General features: G+C 37.2%; 1 pseudogene; it reads left to right on the forward strand.

The window, feature by feature from the left end:
- Positions 1-3,722: 3,722 nt before the first annotated feature.
- On the forward strand, positions 3,723-4,357 carry LOC136227209 (nudix hydrolase 18, mitochondrial-like; annotated as a pseudogene).
- The last annotated feature ends 19,926 nt before the right edge of the window (positions 4,358-24,283 follow it).

Here is a 24,283-nt window from a genome sequence, read left to right on the forward strand (position 1 = left end):
TTTTATTTTATGGTTACTTGTGTTAAGATAATATATATATATATATATATATATATATATATTTATTGCTAATTCAATGATTGAAAATAAAAATAAAAATGACAACATGTTATACAAGCTAAAAAGAGGGTTGCTGGTGATTTAGACAGAAAGTTAACTAATTAATTAAGTTTGCTTCTTTACTGATGATAGTCCTCAACAAAGTCAATGCCACTAAATATATCTTTATCCCCCAAGTTATTTGGCAACTTGTCATTAGGAATTAATATAATCTCTTATTTAACTTCAAAATTTTGCCCCTTCTTTTCTTCGATGTTGACTATAGTAGTGAACAACATATATCAATTATCAAAAAAAATAAAAAAAATTATTAAACTAGTTCATATTATTGTAAGAAAATTTTTAAACCGCTGAAATACATATTTCGCGTGCAACTTATTTTTTCTTTTAACCGAATGATTCATGGATTACATTTTACTCAATAACTGAATATTTTATGTAAATTGAAAGAGCTATGTGGATACTTTAAATTAAGGAGGTCTATTAATTTTTTTGGACAAATTAAAAAATATAAGGTCTAATTATTGGAATTTTTTTGTCCAACTCGTGCAAAAGATAATATATTTTTTATTTTCTTAAAAAAGAATTTCACATCTAATCATATGTTTGTGATCTGTTACTAACGATGATAAGATCGTGCACATGGGAAGTGTAGATGACAATATTCATGAATAAGAAGACAGTTTGATAAATTATTTCTAAAATTGACCAAACTTGTCAATGTTATGGGTAAAATTGCTTTTGGCTGCCAAATTTAGGGGTATAATTGCACCATTTTAGACGTTAAGGGTAAAATTGCTCATAGCTATAAATGTTGGGGTATTTTTGCATCTTATCCTCTTATAAAAAAAATGTGTTACACAAATTAATAAAAATAATCTATATAAAAAATAAAAAATTTATTGAATGCAAAAAAACCTTGTTTTTCGGTAATTACATTGTAGAAATATAAGTAATGTTAAAGTAAGGATAATTCTGTCAATAACAACTAACTACAAACAGCTGTTTATAAAAAGCTGCAAATAGGAGCTGTTCGTGAAACGCTCCAAAACGCTGCAGTTTTCAGAGAAAATGGTAAACGCTTCGGTTAGATAAACCTAACCAAACGCTATATTTTCTGCGGTTTGGAGTGAAACGCTAAACGCTCCTCCGAAAAGTTGAAACAAACACCCTCTATATGTATGTTGTAAGTGAAATTTTAAATTTATAATTCATTTATGAAGTAGGTATTGATGATTAGATTAAAAGAAAAATAATATATGAGAAGGTGTGATGATGTAGCAGCAAGCAAGCAAAGTCTTATAGGATATATCAGTGAAATTTACATATGATATAACCAAACAATTAATGGAGTAGTGAGAAATGTAAAGTGGATAATTAAGACTATATATATTTTATTATTATTTAATAAACATAACTAAAATAAATAAAAAAAGGAGTCTTAATTCATTAGTTTTTGTAGATACCAACTTTGTTTTTGGTGAGCTATTATATATATTGAACTGCACGGCATTGCAATTTCGAAATTTCACTCTTACTTTACATCTAGAACAATCATACGTGTATATTACCTTTTTTTTTTTTAAGTAATTCTTTTATCCCATTTGAAAAGGTTTATGAATATAAATTTGTGATTTCCACGGTGATTTCTGTTAGATTCGAAGTAACACTCGAATTTGCTGAAAAAAAGAATCAATATTATTCAAAAATAAAGAGGCTATAAATAGTCTTACAGTAAAACAGAAAACCACGCTTAACAGGCTATAAGATCGTGGAGTAAAAAACAGAATAGAGATAAACTCTGTTATTTCCAAATAATAGGTCTCTCTAGGAATCTCTTTAATAAATAGAAGACTTATTCAAAACAAATAAATAACTAACAATCCCTCCCTTAAGCTAATACATCTATACTTAGTTTATCTCATTGATATCCACAACTCCAAGCATACCACGAAGCTTCTCAAACTGCTCCAACTTCAAAGGCTTCATCATAATATCTGCAACTTGGTTCTCAGAAGCACAGTGACTCAGCTTAACATATCCATCATTCACCAAATCTCTAAGAAATTGAAATTTCACATCAATGTGTTTGCTTTTTCCATGAAATACTGGGTTTTCGGACAACTGTATAGTAGAACTGTTATCACATAGGATTATAGTCTCTGCCTTCTCTTTAACCCCGAGCTTTTGTAATATTCTTCTGAGCCAGATACATTGACACATACATAAGGCTGCTGCCACGTATTCTGCTTTCGTCGTTGATAGAGCGACTACAAGCTGTTTCTTTGAAGCCCAAGAGATTACACCTGATCCCAACTTGAAAACATACCTGGAAGTGCTTCTCCGAACATCTAGGTCATCGACATAATCACTATCAGTGAAAGCCATGAGCTTCAAGCTGCTTTCTCCTTTCTTGTAGAAAATTCCTAAATTAACTGTCCCTTTTAAGTACCTCAGAATTCTCTTTGCTGCCAACCAATGTGATATAGTGGGATTTGATATAAATCTGCTAATTAAGCTGACTCCAAACATTAAGTCCGATCTAGACACAGTCAGATACATAAGACTTCCAACCATTTGTTTGAATCGAGTTGCATCAACTTTAGCACCACCTTCATCTTTGTGCAGCTTCGTTCCCGGCACCATTGGATTTTTTACAGCATTACTTTCTTCCATGCCAAATCTTGCTAGAACTTCTCTTGCATATCTTCTTTGACAGACAAAGATTCCTCTTGAACCCTGTTTCACTTCTACTCCAAGGAAATGCTTCATCTTTCCCAAGTCAGACATATCAAACTCCAACATCATAAATTTTTGAAATCATCACACATATTTTTATCATTCCCAGTAAATATTAAATCATCAACATAAAGACCGACGATTAAGATTTTACCTCCTTCGGATTTTGTGAACAAGTATGTTCGTTGGGAGATCTTTCGAATTTTTCCCGTGTGAAATAGGCTTCAATTCTGCTATACCAAGCTCGAGGCGCTTGCTTAAGGCCATACAACGCCTTTTTCAGCCTATAAACCTTATGTTCTTCTCCTTTCTTTATAAACCCCTCAGGTTGTTGCACAAACACTTCCTCCTTAAGCTCCCCATGAAGAAACACACTTTTTACGGGTAAATTTCATCAATGGTGTACAACCTTTGCTCCATTTCACAGTTTGGTGTACAACCTTCAATTTGTCTCACTAATATGTACGAACTTATAGGTGACCTCCCACTATGGTGTACAATAGGTAAAAATGACCGGTCAACCCGAAGTCAACGCGCCACATCATCATTTTTCATCCAATTCATTAGTAAAAGTGGGACCCACAAATTATAAAAAATTAATTTTATTCATTTCTCTCTTTTACCCTTATCCCTTCACCTCTCCATCTTCTTCCCCTTATTTCTCTCTCTCTCTTTGATTTCTTTCTCTCCCTCTAACTAAACTCTCCCTTTATTTTTGTAAGGAAACCATTGATTTTTTTTTAAGAAAATGATACGATATCAAATTATTTTTCGATTGAGAAAAGAAAAAAAATGGAAGGATGTAATTATTAAAAAAACCATCTAGATATAATAGAATAAAAGTCATTCTGAACATGTCCCTTTTCTCCATTCATAACCACAAACAAATCCTTTTCTTGAGTTTATCTCCTTGAGAAAGAAACATGATGGCTTTGGTTTCTGAAGAAAATGTGAACGTAGCTAATTTAGTTTCGAGGACTGGCAGGCATTTGCAACATTACACTAAATCTTGGCGTCTGCAAGTTGTTGGGGTCGTTAATTTCTTTAATTATGAATTAGCTAATTAATCTTTATATTATTGGTTTGCTAATATATGTGGTTGTTTATGGAAGGAGGTTGGGAATTAGATGAATCCATTAAAGAGGCTGCTTCAAGAGAGACTTTAGAGGAAGCTGGAGTTGGAGGGAGCTTCAGGTACTTAATTAATTATGATTTCTTAATTAATTATTAATAGGTTACTAATTATGTGATTTGTTAATTATGGTAAATTCGGGAAGAATTAGGTAAATGGAGTTGTGAAGGTATTATGAAGCTTATATGTTCCCTCTGCTTGTTGAGAAGGAATTCGAGTTGTGGCTTGAGAAAGATGTTCGTGAAAGAGTATGGATGAGGGTAGGATTGCTGCCAACATTGCTAGATGAATGAAGCTTTAGATAGATTAGTTAATAGGCTCACTTTCCACCAACAACGAAGAGAGAAAGAAATTTGGAGAGAGGTTAGAGAGAGAAAGAAATTTGAAGAGAGAGAAATAAATAGAGGGAAGAAGATGAAGGGATAGGGGTAAAAGAGAGAAAGAGATAAAATAAATTTTGATAATTCGTGGGTTCCATTTTTATTAATGAATTCAATAAAAAAATGCTGATGTGGCGCGTTGACTTCAGGTTGACCGGTCATTTTTACCTGCTGTACACTATAGTGATAGGTCACCTATAAGTTCGTACATATTAGTGAGACAAATTAAAGGTTGTACATCAAAGTGTGAAATGGAGCAAAGGTTATACACCATTGATGAAATTTACCCCACTTTTTACATCAAGTTGAAAGACTTCCCAACTAAATTGGGAAGCTATAACAAGAATTATGCGGATCGTATCGAGTCTTGCTACAGGAGCAAATACTTCAGTATAATCTATCCCATAATATTGTGCATATCCTTTCGCCACCAACCTCGCCTTGAACTTTTCAATCTTACCATCTTCGTTGAGTTTTGTCTTGAAAACCCACTTGACTCCAATAAGTTTGATTCCTTTAGGAGCCACAGTAACTTCCCAAGTTTGATTCCGCTCAATAGCTTCAATTTCTGACAACATAGCTTCTCTCCATTTTTTGTTTTTTACTGCTTCTTCAAATGAGGTTGGATGATTCTCAGTTACCATCATCAAGGAATTTAAATTTTCCTCATAAAAAAAACCTTATTCGATCACATAATCTTCCATCCATCCGGGTCTTCTTTTGCCTCGTACACCCCTCCCTTCAACTGGTTCATCATGATTTGGCTCATTTGGAGGTGAATCTGTCAGACTACTCGATTTACTAGAACTACAAATCGAGTTATGTGGACTGCTGGAATTTTCAAAACAGCTGTTGGAATTATTTGAGCTTATTCCATCATATTCTTCCTCATTTTGATTATCTAGGATGCTGCCTTCATCCTCATCTTCCCATTCTAGTATATCTCGCCTTATTTCTTCATTAGATCTTCCCCAATCCCAGCTTTTTTCTTCTTCAAAAACAACATCCTTGCTGGCAATAATTTTATTTGATATTGGATCATAAAGCCTCAACGCATTTGATTCATCAATGACGCCTAGAAAAACACATTTCCTGCTTTTATCATCCAATTTGCTCCTTTTCTGATCAGGTATATGCACATGCGCCATACATCCGAAGATTCGAAAGTATTCTACCACAGGTTTCTCACTACTCCATGTTGAAACACCTTTCCACAAGATTTTGATTTGACAAAATCATCCATGATTCAGAGACAATTAAATTTAAGTGCTTTATTTTAATTGTACTAATCCGTTTGTTCAATGTTGAGTATGAATATAAATAAAGATAAATATAAAAAGTAAGACAGGTAGAAGTCAGCATGAAGTGAACAAAACAAACCAACTAGAATGAAGGTCAACATAAAAGCCTAAAGTATCAAGCTGAGTGGAATCAACCTTAGCATCAAGAGACTAAGACATAAAAGTCCAACAAAGAGAAGCGAAATGCAACTCAGCATAAGAAACAGCAAACAACAACTGTCTTACGAAGCTGAGCTGACTAAAAGCATACTTAGCCCAGGAATTGCCAAAGACAATGATTTACGTGATAGAAGCTGAGTGATTCTTCAGGACAGCATGAAAAAGTCGTTTACTAAAAGACAATGATTACCGCCCCTTTGTACCAATAATTGAATCCTTAGAAATACGCAGAAGACACATTCCGAGATGTATGGGTCAATGGATTATTGGTAAAGGACAACTGGCACAAAAAGACAAGCCAGACACAAGAAGACAAGCCTGACGTCTGAATGAATGCAGAGGAAGGGAATGGCCGGAACAGTCTGAAGCTGACCAGAATCTGTCCCCTAAAAGAGCCGTTTTAACATCAACGGTTAAATCATTTCAAAATGATCCATCACAGATTTTCCTATATAAGGACAATCAAACTTCTTGGATCATTGCCGAACTACATAAAGAAAAATACAAGAGAGAAAAGAGAAAAGATAAAAAAAAAGCACTTAGATACAAAAAGATATCTTACACCCATCTTCTATTCCTTGTGTAAATGCTAGAGTGATTACTTGTAATCTTCTAAAGTGTTCTTTATTTGAAAAGGAACAAGCGTTTATCAATTGTAAAATTGAGAGTGTTGTGCTACGTGTTTGGTTGTAAACATTCAGTGGTAGAGAAATCTAGGTGCTGGGTTGTAGCACTTAGTAGGAGTTGAGTAGACGAATAGAGGAAGGTACTCTTGCATATTCAACTGCCTTGTAATTGGTTTGTGCTCTACCTTTAAAGAGCTCAGTATTGGATTCTAAAAGCCCGGAAGACTCTGGGGGCTGGACGTGGGTGGAGAGGCCGAACCAGGATAAGTGATACTGAGTAATCTCTAAACTATCTCTCAATATATATATGTGCATGTGTTGTGTGTGAAGTTTACTCAGCATATAAAATTGTTTAAAGTTGACTCTGAGTAATTTCAAGTGCTGAGTTAGAAGCTGACCTCCAAGAGTGTCAATATCTAACTTATAAATAAAACAGCCTTAGTCAATATCCGGCCAAAGCTGTCTTATAGCATATCTGGCCAAGCTGACCAAAAGCTGAGTTGACAAACTCGCAAAAATAACTAAGTTAGCATACAATTAAACGAAAAAAGTTATATTAGTTCCTCACCCCCCCCTTGGAACTAATCACACGGGACCAACAAGTGGTATCAGAGCTAAAGCTCACTACTCAAAGATATAACTATCTTGAGCGGATCCCCATAAATGGCTGAGAACAGCACTCATTTCCTTCCAGGGAACCAAACAACACAGATACTCTCTGAGGGATTATCAATCACTAGACCTCCCCTATTCTTTGGATCTAATTATACATTTTGGAAGAATAGGATGAAAAACTTTATTCAAGCAACAAACATGAGTGCATGGCTTACAATTGTTCAAGGTCCACATGTGCCATACAAAACTGTTAACAATGAGAAAATTGTTAAGAGCGAAGCTGAGTGGACAGAGGATGACCTCAGAAAATTACAAAATAATGCTTCGGCTATAAATATGCTTCACTGTGCTTTAGATGTTGCAGAATACAATAAGATTTCAGGTTGTGAGTCAGCACAGGAGATTTGGAAAAAGCTTGAAGTGACCTATGAAGGCACCAGTAAGGTTAAGGAGTCCAAAGTCAATCAGCATATGAGACTCTACGAGCTGTTCGAGATGAACGAGAACGAAGACATCTCTGAGATGAACTCAAGGTTCACAAATATTATAAATGAGCTTAAAAGGCTTGGAAAGAACTTCACTGAAGAAGAACAAGTGAAGAAGATCTTGAGAAGTTTACCTAAGAGTTGGCAAGCAAAGAAAACAGCTGTAGAAGAAGCTCAGGACTTGACTACTTACAAATATGATGAGCTAATCGGATCCCTGCTGACCCACGAGATCTCTATGAAAAATTTTGAGGCAAAAGAAAAATCTGAAGATAAGAAACAGAAATCTCTAGTGATGAAAGCTGACTCCACAGAAGCTGAGTCAACTGATTATGAGGAAATAGCCATGTTCACTAGAAAGATGAAGAAGCTGTTCAGAAGAAATGACAGGAACAGCAAAAGGCCATACAAAAGAGGTGACAGGTATAAAGCTGAGCCAAGTGACAACAGATATAAGAAAGATAGCTCCAAGTCTGTCACTTGCTTCGAGTGTCACCAAACTAGGCATATCAAGTCAAGCTGTCCTAATTTAAAAAAAGAAAAGAAAGGAAGCAAAAAGGCAATGGTGGCAACATGGAGTGATAGTGATGAGTCAACCTCGTCAGAGGCTGAGCAAAATGAAACTGCCAATATATGTTTCATGGCAGATGATGGAGCTAACCAATCTCAATCTAAGCAAGCTGACCTCTCTGATGAAACTGACCAGGAAGAACACAACAATGAGGTAACATCCCTATTTTTGCTTAGAAACGAAGTGGTAAATGCCTTGAGTGATTTATATACACTAACTAAAAAGTGCAACAAGAAAATCAAATCACTCAGCAGGCGGTGTGACGAGATTGAAGAGGTCAAGCTGAGTGACCTCCGATATCTTCTCCAAGACAACTCAGATTTACATACCAACATGCAAATAATGCATAAGCTTGTCACGGAGGTTCAATCTGAGTCAAAGAAACTCAGAAAGGATGTCACAATCTTACAGAGTCAAATAAAAGACTCAAAAAGAGATAAACCCCATGCTGAGTACGCAAGTACTAGTCAGCATAAGTAGTTCACTCAATGTGAATGTTGTGGAAAAAGGGGGCACACAAAAGAAGTGTGTTGGCATAACAAGCGAGTTGTCCAATGTGACTTCTGCGGAAGAAAAGGACATTCCACAAAGGTATGCTGGCATGCCCAGCACAACAATGCTGACCGCACTCAGTACAACCCCCAAAGGGTAATATTTTGTGACTTTTGTGGTAAGCCAGGCCACACTATAAAAGTATGTCGTCACAAATTAAAGTTTGATTTTGCACCTGTTTACACTAACAAGAAAGGACCCAAAAAGAATTGGGTACCTAAAAATGAATAGTTTAAAATGCAGGTTAGCTTGACATGCGTAGAGAAGTCAAAGTTGTGGTATATAGACAGCGCATGCTCAAGGCACATGACAGGTGATGAAACACAATTCATCACACTAGAGCTTAAACGAGGTGGAAGTGTAAGCTTCGGAGATAATAAGAAGGGTAAGATAGTCGGCTCAGGTACTATCGGAGGTAACCCAACTATTGAGTCAGTCTCCCTAGTTAAAGGTCTCAAATACAATCTGCTAAGTGTAGCTCAGCTTTGCAAGAGCGGCAGAAAAGTCGTATTCGATGATACTAAGTGTCAAATACTCGAGGGGAACACAAATGAATTGATTTTAACTACCCCTCGCGTAGATAATGTATACATGCTAAATTTAGAAAAACAGTTTTCCAAAGACATATGCTTAGTGTCTAAAGAGGATAACTCCTGGCTATGGCATAGAAGACTTGGGCATGTCAGCATGGATCTTCTTGCCAAATTAGCTAGAAAGCAATTAGTTGAGGGATTACCCAAATTGAAATTTGAGAAAGATCAATTATGTAAAGCTTGTCAGCAAGGGAAACAAACCAAAAAGTCATTTCAAAGTAAAAATATTGTCTCAACCAAGAGACCATTGGAATTACTACACTTGGATATTTTCGGACCTATCCAGCCACTCAGCTTGGGAGGTAAGAAATTTTCCTTGGTCATTGTAGATGATTTCTCTCGGTACACTTGGATCATCTTGCTAAGTAGCCAGGATGAAACTTTTGAGACGTTTACTACACTCATTAGAAAGCTTGAAATTGACAAAGACCTAAAAGTAGCTCATATTAGAAGCGACAACGGTGGAGAATTCAAAAACCAACAGTTTGATGAATTCTGTGAAACCAGTGGTATTGACCACAATTTCTCTGCTCCTAGAACACCTCAACAGAATGTGGTTGTTGAAAGGAAGAACAGAACAATTTTCGAAATCGCTAGAACCATGCTAAGTGAAAATAGGCTTCCAAAGTACTTCTGGGGTGAAGTTGTCCACACAACATGCTATATACTGAATAGGGCTCTAGTAAGACCTATACTTAAGAAAACCACATATGAACTTTGGAAAGGACGAAAGCCCAATATTGGTTACTTTCGTGCCTTTGGGTGTAAATGTTTCATACTCAATACAAAGGGCAATCTTGCAAAATTTGATGCTAAAGCTGACGAAGCAATCTTCTTAGGGTACTCAACTAACAGTAAAGCATATAGAGTCTATAATAAACGAACTCAGGTTGTAGAAGAGTCTGTTCATGTTGAGTTCGATGAAGCTGACCCTGCAGGAAGGTCAACTCAGCTCACTGAAGATGAACCAAGCTCAGCTTCCGCTGATCAAAGTGGAGCCTCTGAATCATCAATACAAGGGCTGACCAAAGGTAAGCAAGAAGTTGAAATAACATTTACTGACCAATCTATTCCTGTAGAGATTGTAGAAACACCTATTCCAAACGACTCAACATTGCCTAAAGAAATAAAAATCCCAAGAGGAGATTCAGAAAAGTCCATTCTTGATGCTGCTGACAACAAGCTGATGACCAGAGATCAGCTCAGGAAATACCTCAACAATGTTGCATTCGTCTCAATACATGAACCAAAGAACTTTGCTGATGCTGAGCATGATGAATATTGGATCAATGCCATGCAAGAAGAGCTTGACCAATTCACCAGAAATGAGGTATGGGATTTAGTACCTAAACTAAGGAATCAAAAGCCTATAGGAACTAAGTGGGTTTTTAGAAATAAACTAGATGAGCATGGGAATGTAATAAGAAACAAAGCTCGACTTGTAGCCCAAGGGTATAGTTAGCAAGAGGGTATTGACTATGGGGAAACATTTGCACATGTTGCTAGGTTAGAAGCAATACGTATATTATGTGCCTATGCTAGTTTCATGAACTTCAAGTTATACCAAATGGATGTCAAAAGTGCATTTCTTAATGGTTTCATAAACGAAGAGGTATATGTTAATCAACCTCCTGGGTTTGAAGATCCAAAATTTCCAAACCACGTTTATAAACTTAAAAAGGCCCTGTACGGCCTAAAACAAGCTCCAAGAGCTTGGTATGAGAGGTTGACCAACTTCCTGCTAACCAGGAACTACGTCAGGGGAAAAGCTGACACAACCTTGTTCATTAAGAGAAAGGGAAAACATACCCTACTTGCACAAATATATGTAGATGATATAATATTTGGTGCTACTGATGAATCTTTGTGCAAAGAATTTAGCAAACAGATGCAAACTAAGTTCGAGATGTCCATGATGGGGGAACTCAACTTCTTCCTTGGACTCCAAATCAAGCAAGGTAAGAATGACATCTTCATAAGCCAGTCCAAGTACACCAAGGAAATGTTAAAGAAATTCAATATGATGGACTGCAAACCAATATCAACCCCTATGGGTACTGATACTGTCCTATGCAAAGATGAGAAAAGTAAGTCAATAGACATTAAACTCTATCGAGGTATGATAGGTTCGTTACTTTATCTCACAGCTAGTAGACCGGATATACAGTACTCAATATGTTATTATGCGAGATATCAAGCTGACCCCAGAGAATCTCATCTAACGGCTGTAAAAAGAATTTTTTGATATTTGCAGAGTTCAGTTGATGCAGGTCTATGGTATCCAACTTCAAATGACTTCACACTCATTGGATATACTGACGCTGACTATGGATGAGATAAGCTAGAATGTAAGAGCACTTCAGGAGGATGTCATTTCCTTGGAAGCTGTCTAGTATCTTGGTTCAGCAAGAAGCAATCATCTGTGGCCCTGTCTACAACTGAAGCTGGGTACATGGCTGCTGGAAGCTGTGTTGCTCAAGTCCTATGGATAAAGCAACAGCTTGAGGATTATGGAGTAAAAACTGATACAATAGAGATCAAATGTGACAACAAGAGTGCCATTGATCTGTCCAAAAATCCAATCCAACATAGCAGGATGAAGCATGTCAGCATAAGACATCACTTCATCAGAGATCACGTACTAAAAGATGAGATCAAGCTGACCTACGTACCAACAAATGAACAGCTTGCAGATATTTTCACCAAGCCCTTGGGACGTGAACAATTCAACATACTAAAGGAAGCTATCGGTATGTCTAATCCCCTTCAATAGTTCTCTAGTAAATATTGAGTGATTGCCATATTGAGTAAAAATGAGAACGTTGTGCAAATGCAATGTTGAGTAAAATAAAACTCTACTGAGCTCAAAAATGTAGAAAAATCACCTCATACTGAGTTGACATACATGTTGTGTGATTATCCTGAGTAGGTACATATACTGAGCAAACATCATATACTAAGTTAGGAATTCACCTCGATAAGAACTAGGTTCTCAGTATCACAAACGGTTCACTTTCTAGGAAAAATGCGCTAAAACCCACTTGCACCATTAAATGCTAACACGTGTAATAAAAAGCACCTAGGAGAGGCAAACAATTATGAGACAACCCATGCACCGGAAATGTCATAAATGACAGAATCTCTGTCGGTTGAACGCCCCAAGGAAAAACGGCTAGTTCAATTAATAGGACCGTTTTAGGTATATATAATCTCTTCACACGTAATTCCTTTGGTATTCAGAATCTCTCTCTCTCAAATCTTACACAAAAATCTCTGAAAATGACCAACACTCAGAAAATCTCCGGTGAAAATTCTGGAAAATTGATCACTGATGAAAGCCCCAAATCTACTCCTTAGTCTAATCTAACTCCGAGCAAACGCCGACAAACGGACCCGGCAAGTTCCTCAAAACAGAAGAAACCCAAGGCTAGAACCATGGTAAAGGTTCACACGAAAGTCCACAACCTGTTGGAAATAGGGCTAAGGTATAGCAGCGGAAATATAAAAATTTTAGCCTACTTCCTTTTAACCATAGGATCCGTTAATCGTTATTTCATATAAAGAGGGATAAGAAGATATACCTTTCGATGATCAATCTACCGTTGCAAACGAAGTGCCCACAACTTCAAAGGAGATGTAAACTGTTTACCAATCTGCCCCTATTCTAAATAGACCTTCCAGACCTCCGAACGACGATCCCTTCGGTAGAAACGTGGAAGAATGTGTCTAGAAGCTACTGTCCAAAAATCGCGACGATCCGACGGTTCAATCTCCGGGAATCCTCGAAATAGTGAACTGACCTGATGTAGGCGAAGAAAAACGAATTTCTCCCTTTTGATTGTTTTTCTTCTTTCGTGAACACGGTGAGATTAAGTTAGAATCAACCCTTATGAGATGTAATCAAAATAGATTACCTCTAATTAACCAACACAAGATCAAGGAGAAAGAGGGATGAATTAGATTAATCAATCGATGGAATGCCGAATGAATTCTTGTCCACGAACTTGGGGATGGAATTCACTTTCTCTCTCTAGCTAGTAGATTTCAAAAATCACAAGGGGTGGGGCTAGAGTGTGTGTCGAAATTCACTAGGTAAGGGGTATATATATTATCTTATCTCTAAACCCTAGTTAGATAGGATTAGGTTACTTAATAGCAATCCAATTCGGAATAGGATTTCTAATTAGTATCTTACTATATATCTAATATAATTAGGATAATAATAAGTAACCTAGTTAGATAATAATAGGAGGACATTAATCCAATTAATAACTCCTAACTTGATTATCTCTTAATTAATTTAATTTCACAATCCTAATCCAATTAGGAAGAGTGGAATAAATTAATTCCCTTCCTTTAATACATATAATTTCGACCCCCCTTATCCATGGGCCTTACTAGGCTCAACTGGGCTTCCATCTATTAATCAGATCCATCTCTCTTTTGTTTCCAAGTCTTATGTGTGATCCATTAGGTCCTTACTACTTCTGGCCGTATGCAACTATTAAATTAATTTCTCCAAGAATTATATTTAATCCTTGCATAACGGAATGATGAACAGAGCATGTTATCGGCATGTCCGTAATCATTCCCCCAGAGTCCGTTAAGAAGACAGGTTGATTCTGCCATTAACCCTTCCGTATTAGTTACAGTATAATTCGATCCTTTATCAACTACATCCTTGAACTGAATCTTATGACTATGGATGATGTCAAGTCATATATAGCGAGACGTTCGTTTTACTTGTACAGGCCGAGTCAACTCAAATAGATAGGTTAAGTGAAATCTGTATTTCTACTCTTAAGCTATCACCTTGCAAGGATTTAGAGTCGAGTCTTCCACAAGCGATCCTTGGACGTATCTCCCATTCGTCGGGAGTGATAAATGCTCAATCCAATGTATAACTACCCTGACATTACCTCATGTGACACCCAACCTTTGCAGTTCACACCCCAGAGCCATCTCTGTTAAGGATCGTGGGACCACGCGATCAAAGTCTCACATTCAGTAATTCAGGATGACCAATTAACATTCCTTTGAGTCTGAGGATTATTTATACCTATTAATACCAATGAGATGAATAGGTGACAAGGACGAATCTACCCATCCTGTTATCTCAAATCGGATCCCCAATCCTAATGAACGACGTTTCATCGGATCTATGTAACTGTCCAGATATCTATATATGTGAAGCTTGTGAGATCAGCTTTCTATCGGACAGAAGACATTGTTACATACAAGTCTCAACAGTGATATGTCAATCCTAAACATCTCACTTGACTTGGGGTGGTTTTAAGTTTATTAGTTTATTATAAAGTCTTGTCTCACTTCATGCTTGTATGAACACTTTATAATCACTTTAAACAAACTTACGGATTTCCTTTTATTAGACTTTATTTAGTGCCGTAAAAGGGTTTGCCTTTATATAGTTATCAAACATATATCTTATTAAAACAAATGATATAAAGAACAATTCATTTACAATAAGTTTGCATCCTACAACCATTGTCTTTAGGACACTAAACCCCAACATACTCCCACTTGGACTAAAGCCAATTGTTTCTAAAACTTATCCCAGTAGAAGTCAAATGATGATCATGTACTTTCTGGGCTAACGGCTTTGTCAACGAATCTGCAACGTTGTCCTCGGTAGGTACTCTTTCTATTCTCACATCTCCTCTAGCCACAATCTCTCTGATGATGTGGTATCGCTTTAGGTAGTGTTTGGATGCATTATGAGACCGTGGTTCCTTTGCTTGCGCAATGGCTCCATTGTTATCACAGTACAGAGTAATGGGATTGACAATGTCAGGCACCACTTCTAGTTCTGTAATGAACTTTCTAATCCAAACCGCTTCCTTTGCCGCTTCCGCAGCAGCGATGTACTCTGACTCGGTCGTAGAGAAAGCCACGCTTCCCTGCTTGGAACTCTTCCAACTGACCGCGCCCCCATTCAAGATAAACAGGTATCCTGATTGGGATTTAAAATCATTCTCATCTGTGAGATGACTAGCGTCTGAAAATCCTTCAATTTTCAGATCTCCTTCTCCGTACACTAGGAACATATCTTTAGTCCTTCTCAAGTACTTAAGAATGTTCTTGACGGCAATCCAATGCTCGTCTCCCGGATTCCCTTGGTAACGACTCGTTACTGATAACGCGAACGCTACGTCAGGTCTAGTGCATAGCATAGCATACATAATCGAACCGATCGCGCTGGCATATGGGACTACAGCCATGCGTCGTTTGTCATCATCAGTTTTAGGACATTGATGATTGTTTAACTTCACTCCATGTACCATGGGTAAGTTACCTCGTTTCGATTCAAGCATGCTAAACCGATTTAGCACCTTTTCAATGTATGTAGCCTGTGAAAGACCAAGCAGTCTACGCGATCTATCTCTATAGATCTTTATACCAAGTATATAGGCTGCTTCACCAAGGTCTTTCATTGAGAAGTTACCGGATAACCATACTTTTACCGATTGTAATAGAGCAATGTCATTTCCCATTAATAGTATATCGTCCACATATAGTATGAGAAATGCTATAGAGCTCCCACTTGCTTTCTTGTAAATGCAAGCTTCCTCGCAATTTTGTTTGAAACCAAATTGTTTTATGGTTTCGTCAAAACGCTTATTCTAGCTTCTAGATGCTTGCTTGAGTCCATAAATGGATCTCTGAAGTTTGCAAACTTTATTTGCATCCTTTGATATGAAACCTTCAGGTTGCATCATGTATACATCCTCAAGCAGGTTTCCGTTTAGGAAAGCTGTTTTCACATCCATTTGCCAAATCTCATAATCAAAATGAGCGGCAATTGCAAGCATGATTCTGATTGATTTGGACATAGCAACTGGAGAGAAGGTTTCGTCATAATCAACACCTTATTTTTGACGATATCCTTTCGCTACCAACCTAGCCTTGTAGGTGCTAACCTTTCCATCCATGTCAGTCTTCCTTTTGAAGATCCACCTGCACCCGATGGGTTTTATTCCTTCGGGTGGATCAACCAAAGTCCACACTTGGTTAGTATACATGGAATCCATTTCAGAATCCATGGCCTCAAGCCATGCTTTAGAATCTGGACTAGTAAGAGCCTCTTCGTAGTTTTCGGGTTCGTCGTCTAGCACGGGAACCTCGTCATCATCTCCCACTAGAAAACCATATCTAACTGGGAGTTCACGAACTCTTCGTGATCTACGAATAGGTGCCACTGGAGTCTCATCTAATGGGACTTCTTCGGGTACTTCAACCGCTTCTGTTGTTTCAGCCGGCGTCTCTTCCTCTTAAACTTCGTCGAGTTCAATCACGCTTCCCTTTTGTGTTTCTTCGAGAAACTCTTTCTCTAAGAAGGTTGTGTATCTGGATACTATTACTTTCTGATCATTTGGATGATAGAAGTAATACCCTACGGTTTCTTTGGGATATCCAATGAAGAAACATTTATCAGATTTAGAATCTAATTTTTCGGACGCAATGCGTTTGACATATGCCGAACAACCCCATACTCTCATAAATGAGAACACAGGTTTCCTACCAACGAACAATTCATACGGTGTGGAACTAGCGGATTTAGTTGGTACTCGATTTAGGGTGAAGAGGGAAGTTTCTAAGGCATAGCCCCAGAACATCTTTGGAAGTAAGGCCATGCTCATCATGGACCGTACCATATCTAATAGGGTACGGTTTCTCCTCTCGGATACACCATTGTGTTGTGGTGTATAGGGAGGTGTCCATTGCGAGCATATCCCACATTCAGTTAGATAATTCAGAAAATTATTAGAAAGATATTCGCCACCTCGATCGGATCGAAGCGTCTTTATTTTCTTTCCTAATTGATTTTCTACTTCATTCTTGAAGCATTTGAACTTGTCAAAAGCTTCTGACTTGTGCTTCATCAAGTAGACATAACCATATCGAGTATGGTCATCTATGAAGCTAATGAAGTATCTGAATCCTCCTCTTGCTTGGACTGACATAGGACCACATACATCCGAATGAATGAGTCCTAGAGTGTCTGATACACGCTCACCTTTATTGCTAAAGGGTGTCTTTGTCATTTTACCTTTTAAACATGATTCGCATGTTTCCAATGATTCCGAATCAATTGAATCTATAAGCCCATCTGAATGAAGCTTTAGCATGCGTCTCTTGGTTATATGGCCTAAACGACAATGCCACAAGTAAGTTGAATTATCTAGTTTATGTCTTTTGGTATCAATTGCAAAAACAGGAGTTTTATCATCTAACACATAAATCCCATTTTGTGATATTCCTGAAAAATAAAAGATCGAATCTTTATAAAAATTGCAACTATTGTTCTTTATTGAAATATGAAAACCGTCGTCAACAAGACGGCTAATAGAAATAATGTTACGAGACATCTCAGGAACGTATAAACAATTCCTTAATTCTATTACAAGCCCAGAGGGCAAAAGTAAAACATAATCTCCAATTGCGATGGCGGCAACTCTTGCTCCATTTCCCACTCGCAAGTTTATGCTTCCTTTCTTAAGTTCCCTAGTCTGTTTTAGCTCCTGCATATTTGTACAAATATGAGATCCACATCCGGTATCAAGTACCCAAGATTCAGACAATGAAACTGTATTTATTTCAATATAGAACATACCAGATGTAGAAGCATCGCCCTTTCCCTTCTTGAGGGTGGCTAGATACTCCTTGCAGTTTCTCTTCCAATGCCCATCTTTACCACAGAAGTGGCACTCTCCTTTGGGCTTCTTCACTTCCTTTCCCTTGGACACAGCTTTCTTACCTTTCTTGGGATGTTTAGGATTGGGAAAATTCCCTTTCCTCTTCTTTGATCCCTCAATTACAAGAGCCGGTATGGCCTTGTCTTTCTTCATATTGGGCTCAACTGACTTGAGCATGTTTGCAAGCTCTTCAAGAGAAGTTTGCAAGTCATTCATCTGATAGTTCATGATGAACTGTGAATAACTCTCTGGGAGGGATTGAAGAATCAAGTCTATACTTAATTCGTTGTCCATCACAAATCCAATACTAGAAAGTTTGGTAATGTAGCCAATCATCTTGACACAATGTGTCATGACTGATGTGCCCTCTTGCATCCGGCAACGATATAGCAATTTGGATATCTCGTAGCGTTCGCACCTGGTCTGTTTCCCAAACAGTTCCTTTAGGTGCATGATGACGGAATAGGCATCCATCTCCTCATGTTGCCTTTGTAATTCCGACGTCATCGATGCAGGTATGATGCAACCGGCATGATCATCGTCAGCCTTGTGCTTCTGGTAAGCATCAATTTCCTCGATGGGAGCATCATCTTCCGGGATAGGAGGTATCGGTGTATCAAGTACATACCCAATTTTCTCGAACTTCAAAACAATTTTGAGGTTACGAAACCAGTCGGTGAAGTTTGAACCATTCAACTTGTTATCGGTAAGAATGTTTTGCAGATTGGTTTTAGTCATGATTTTAAGAGTATATGTTTAAACAAAAACCTGAGAGTGAGAAAGAGTAAACGTATGTTATTCATTTGTTTTAATGTGTAACAATCTAAAATTATAGGCCTTTTAATTTATTTCAGATTGCTCCCACTATTTTGCCAAATTAATAACCCTCCATATTAATTCGAAGAATTTCACAAATCCTTTAGTGAGCTAGGATCCTAACTCCTGAGATTTCGCCTTAACTTTAGCCAACAAACTAGTCTCATTCATTAGGTAGATTCATTCAATCAATCACATCTCGAATGTGACTCCTAGGTTATTGGGTTACTAACCACATTAGTAACTAATATGTCATTCATATTAATCCCAACCATTTTGCCCATTAGTGTATGAACAACATGACTTTTGCCAACCAATTGTCATACTCTAATTTAAGTATTACCCCATATTCATGAAAGAACTATTTTCGATAATCCAGGTGTTACCATAAGACCCCGAGCTTGACTTTTGCCAACAACCCAAAGGCCCCCAGTACTGCCGGCTGAATTATAATATTAGGGAGGGGCAACCGATTTTAATAACTTGTTTATTTACTTAACTTTTTAATGAGGGATTTTTATTTAAGTCTCATAATCTAACTTAGTCTTGATTTGCTTTAGCATACATCAGACATGCATTCACACATACATTGGCGTTATGGACATATCATCTAAATTATTCCGTCGAGCCAGAGACGGAATAAAAGGGCAAACCTAAGGAAATACTAACTATTACATATTTCTCTTTAGGTCCTCCGTCTTCTCCATGGCGCCTTGAAAATTACACATTAATTTTCTATACTACTAAAGAAAACTTCAATTGAAAATTGAAGGGAATAGATGAGAATAGAAATTACAATAGATAGTAGAAAGGCAGGACGCGCAGGCCCTATTTCAAAAATACCAAAAGAATAAAAGAGGGTCCAAATATGTCCATAACTCCAAACATGCAAAGACTCAATTAAATAAATTTAAGGGTAAATTCCAAAAAAAACCCCTGTGGTTTGATGTTGTTCCAAAAAAAACCCTTGTGGTTTGGTTTTACAAAAAAAAAGGCCCGTGGTTTCGCCGTTACCCGAAAAACGGAAAAGGCTTTAACACCGTTAAAAATGCTGACGTGGCAAGGGGTAGAGTTGGAAATTCGAATTTTTTTTTTATTATTTTTTTAATTTTTCTCTCTCTCTCTCTCCTCTTCTTCTCCTTCCTCCTCCTCCTTCTTCTTCTTCCTTCTTCTCCTCTTCCTCCTTCTTCTCCTCCTTCTTCCTTCTTCTTCTCCTTCTTCCAGAAATCTGGAATTTTCATTGCACGATTTCGTAATCTCCACCAGCGATCTTGATCTGAAACAGAAAGCTTCCGTTTCGTCCAACGATCGCATTAACAGCTGGTTTTTCAGTTTCAGGAAATCATCTGGATCCATTAACAGATGTAAATCCTCTATTTCCGATAGTAGTTTCCAGATTCTCTCTAGCATGTAGCAATCGCTTGATGCCATTTCAAATTTCTTCGCCTCGATTCTTTCAATTACGCGTTTAATTACCTCTTTAGTTACCTGAATCCATGACTCAAGTATCTGGTGTGTAGTGTACAGCGTTTGATTCTCGTGATTGTGTATTTGCTCGTACGGATTTTTGTTCAGATTGTGAACGTCGTTTGGCTTGCAAACCGCGAGTGTACGGACAACTCCTCATCTCACATTCGATCGAGTAAAGGATTTTCTGCGCGATGAGATTTTTGGAAATCTGGAAAAATTCCAGATTTCTGGAAATATTCCAGAAATCTGGAATTTTTCCAGATTTCCAGAAATCTGGAATTTTTCGAAACTTACAAAAAAAGAAAAAAAAAGGTAGAAGGAGGAGGAAGAAGAAGAAGAAGAAGAAGGGGGAAGAAGGAGGGGGGAGAAGAATAAGGAAGAAGGAGAAGAAGAAGGAAGAAGGAGGAAGAGGAGAAGAAGGAAGAAGAAGAAGGAGGAGGAGGAAGGAGAAGAAGAGGAGAGAGAAAAATTAAAAAAAAAAAAAATTCGAATTTCCAACTCTACCTCTTGCCACGTCAGCATTTTTAACGGTGTTAAAGCCTTTTCCGTTTTTCGGGTAACGGCGAAACCACAGGCCTTTTTTTTGTTAAACCAAACCACAAGGGTTTTTTTGGAACAACATCAAACCACAGGGGTTTTTTTTGGAATTTACCCTAAATTTAATTGGTTGATTACATAACTGATTTATGTAATATTTATGTTAATCACATTAACTTATCAAATTAATTTCCATCTAATTTTACTTCTAACCGTTTTGTATCTTTATATTAATTCTTAGATTAATATAACCATACAAAACTTCAATTATGCATGTCCCAATTATTTTGATTTCAATTCATTTAACGCTTTGATTTACAACTTGGTAAAAACAAACTTTTAAACGAATTTTCATTCGATAATCAAAACAGAAAACTATTAATTTCCGAAACGTGTATATATATATTTTATATTCAAAACTAATTTTAAATTTCATATATATATCAGATTTTCAATACGGTTGAAAAGCGATTTTCAGAAATAGGAAAAACTACAATAGTTTTCCATTTTATCTTTAGAATCAATAAAACTAATTTTATTAATCTAACCATAAAACTAATAGATTTTGTTATAATGATTATCAACCGAAATAATTAGGAACATACGCATAATCTATTTCACTTATTTATCTTTAGAATTAATTAACCAAACAATTTGTTAATTAATCCTAACCATAAATATTCATTCAATCCTATTGAAAGCTTCTAAATTTCATATATGAAATAACGGATTTAACGATGGCTCTGATACCACTGTTGGAAATAGGGCTAAGGTATAGCAGCGGAAATATAAAAATTTTAGCCTACTTCCTTTTAACCATAGGATCCGTTAATCGTTATTTCATATAAAGAGGGATAAGAAGATATACCTTTCGATGATCAATCTACCGTTGCAAACGAAGTGCCCACAACTTCAAAGGAGATGTAAACTGTTTACCAATCTGCCCCTATTCGAAATAGACCTTCCAGACCTCCGAACGACGATCCCTTCGGTGGAAACGTGGAAGAATGTGTCTAGAAGCTACTGTCCAAACATCGCGACGATCCGACGGTTCAATCTCCGGGAATCCTCGAAATAGTGAACTGACCTGATGTAGGCGAAGAAAAACGAATTTCTCCCTTTTGATTGTTTTTCTTCTTTCGTGAACACGGTGAGATTAAGTTAGAATCAACCCTTATGAGATGTAATCAAAATAGATTACCTCTAATTAACCAACACAAGATCAAGGAGAAAGAAGGATGAATTAGATTAATCAATCGATGGAATGCCGAATGAATTCTTATCCACGAACTTGGGGATGGAATTCACGTTCTCTCTCTAGCTAGTAGATTTCGAAAATCACAAGGGGTGGGGCTAGAGTGTGTGTCGAAATTCACTAGGTAAGGGGTATATATATTATCTTGTCTCTAAACCCTAGTTAGATAGGATTAGGTTACTTAATAGCAATCCAATTCGGAATAGGATTTCTAATTATTATCTTACTATATATCTAATATAATTAGGATAATAATAAGTAACCTAGTTAGATAATAATAGGAGGACATTAATCCAATTAATAACTCCTAACTTGATTATCTCTTAATTAATTTAATTTCACAATCCTAATCCAATTAGGAAGAGTGGAATAAATTAATTCCCTTCCTTTAATACATATAATTTCGACCCCCCTTATCCATGGGCCTTACTAGGCTCAACTGGGCTTCCATCTATTAATCAGATCCATCTCTCTTTTGTTTCCAAGTCTTATATGTGATCCATTAGGTCCTTACTACTTCTGGCCGTATGCAACTATTACATTAATTTCTCCAAGAATTATATTTAATCCTTGCATAACGGAATGATGAACAGAGCATGTTATCGGCATGTCCGTAATCATTCCCCCAGAGTCCGTTAAGAAGACAGGTTGATTCTGCCGTTAACCCTTCCGTATTAGTTACAGTATAATTCGATCCTTTATCAACTACATCCTTGAACTGAATCTTATGACTATGGATGATGTCAAGTCATATATAGCGAGACGTTCGTTTTACTTGTACAGACCGAGTCAACTCAAATAGATAGGTTAAGTGAAATCTGTATTTCTACTCTTAAGCTATCACCTTGCAAGGATTTAGAGTCGAGTCTTCCACAAGTGATCCTTGGACGTATCTCCCATTCGTCGGGAGTGATAAATGCTCAATCCAATGTATAACTACCCTGACATTACCTCTTGTGACACCCAACCTTTGCAGTTCACACCCCAGAGTCATCTCTCTTAAGGATCGTGGGACCACGCGATCAAAGTCTCACATTCAGTAATTCAAGATGAACAATTAACATTCCTTTGAGTCTGAGGATTATTTATACCTATTAATACCAATGAGATGAACAGGTGACAAGGACGAATCTACCCATCCTGTTATCTCAAATCGGATCCCCAATCCTAATGAACGACGTTTCATCGGATCTATGTAACTGTCCAGATATCTATATATGTGAAGCTTGTGAGATCAGCTTTCTGTCGGACAGAAGACATTGTTACATACAAGTCTCAACAGTGATATGTCAATCCTAAACATCTCACTTGACTTGGGGTGGTTTTAAGTTTATTAGTTTATTATAAAGTCTTGTCTCACTTCATGCTTGTATGAACACTTTATAATCACTTTAAACAAACTTACGGATTTCCTTTTATTAGACTTTATTTAGTGATGTAAAAGGGTTTGCCTTTATATAGTTATCAAACATATATCTTATTAAAACAAATGATATAAAGAACAATTCATTTACAATAAGTTTGCATCCTACAACCATTGTCTTTAGGACACTAAACCCCAACACAACCTAGAAGTCCTAAAGTGCCGCTGGTTCTCTCCCAGCTTCGTTACCTCCGAAAAGCCATTCTGTGAATGGATTGAGAAGAACGAATGGACATGCCTCTTCTCTCTCCCCGGAACCACCTATCCTCGGTTGGTTAGGGAATTCTACTCCGGTCTCCATGTTGACAAGGACGATGCTGACTATTTGGAGACGCACGTTAAAGGTCACAAGATTGTAATCACTCCGTCCTACTTGGCAACCTTACTCAACTTGCCTAACAAAGGAACCGAGTTTAGAACAACAAAAGAAAAGGTATCAACGGAAAAGCTTGACCAGATGAAGGGATTTTTCAAACCCAAAAATTACAAAGGAGAAATCCCCAGCACCAGTATGGGTCAAAACCAGAAGATGGCGCACTACCTATTCACTAACTTCATCTTCCCTAAACTCAACTCAGTCTCGTCTGCCTCCAACTTTGAGCAGTGCTTTATATGGCACATGCTAACCTATTGCCCACTCAATATGCCTGTATTTTTGGTAGGAGCACTTCAACGTGGGGGTAAGAAACTTCGACTAGGTTCTCTAATCACCAAGATCCTTGAAGATCACAAGATTGAGACCATCACTGAAACTAAAAGCTTGGGAAGAGAAATAACCGCGGCTCTACTATTTGGGTTATTGTTCAACCAACCTCTAAAGGGAGGTGAAGATGTTGAGGAAGATGAGGAAGAAAA

Source organism: Euphorbia lathyris, chromosome 4 (genome assembly GCF_963576675.1).
Source record: "Euphorbia lathyris chromosome 4, ddEupLath1.1, whole genome shotgun sequence".
In the NCBI taxonomy this organism is placed as follows: Eukaryota; Viridiplantae; Streptophyta; class Magnoliopsida; order Malpighiales; family Euphorbiaceae; genus Euphorbia; species Euphorbia lathyris.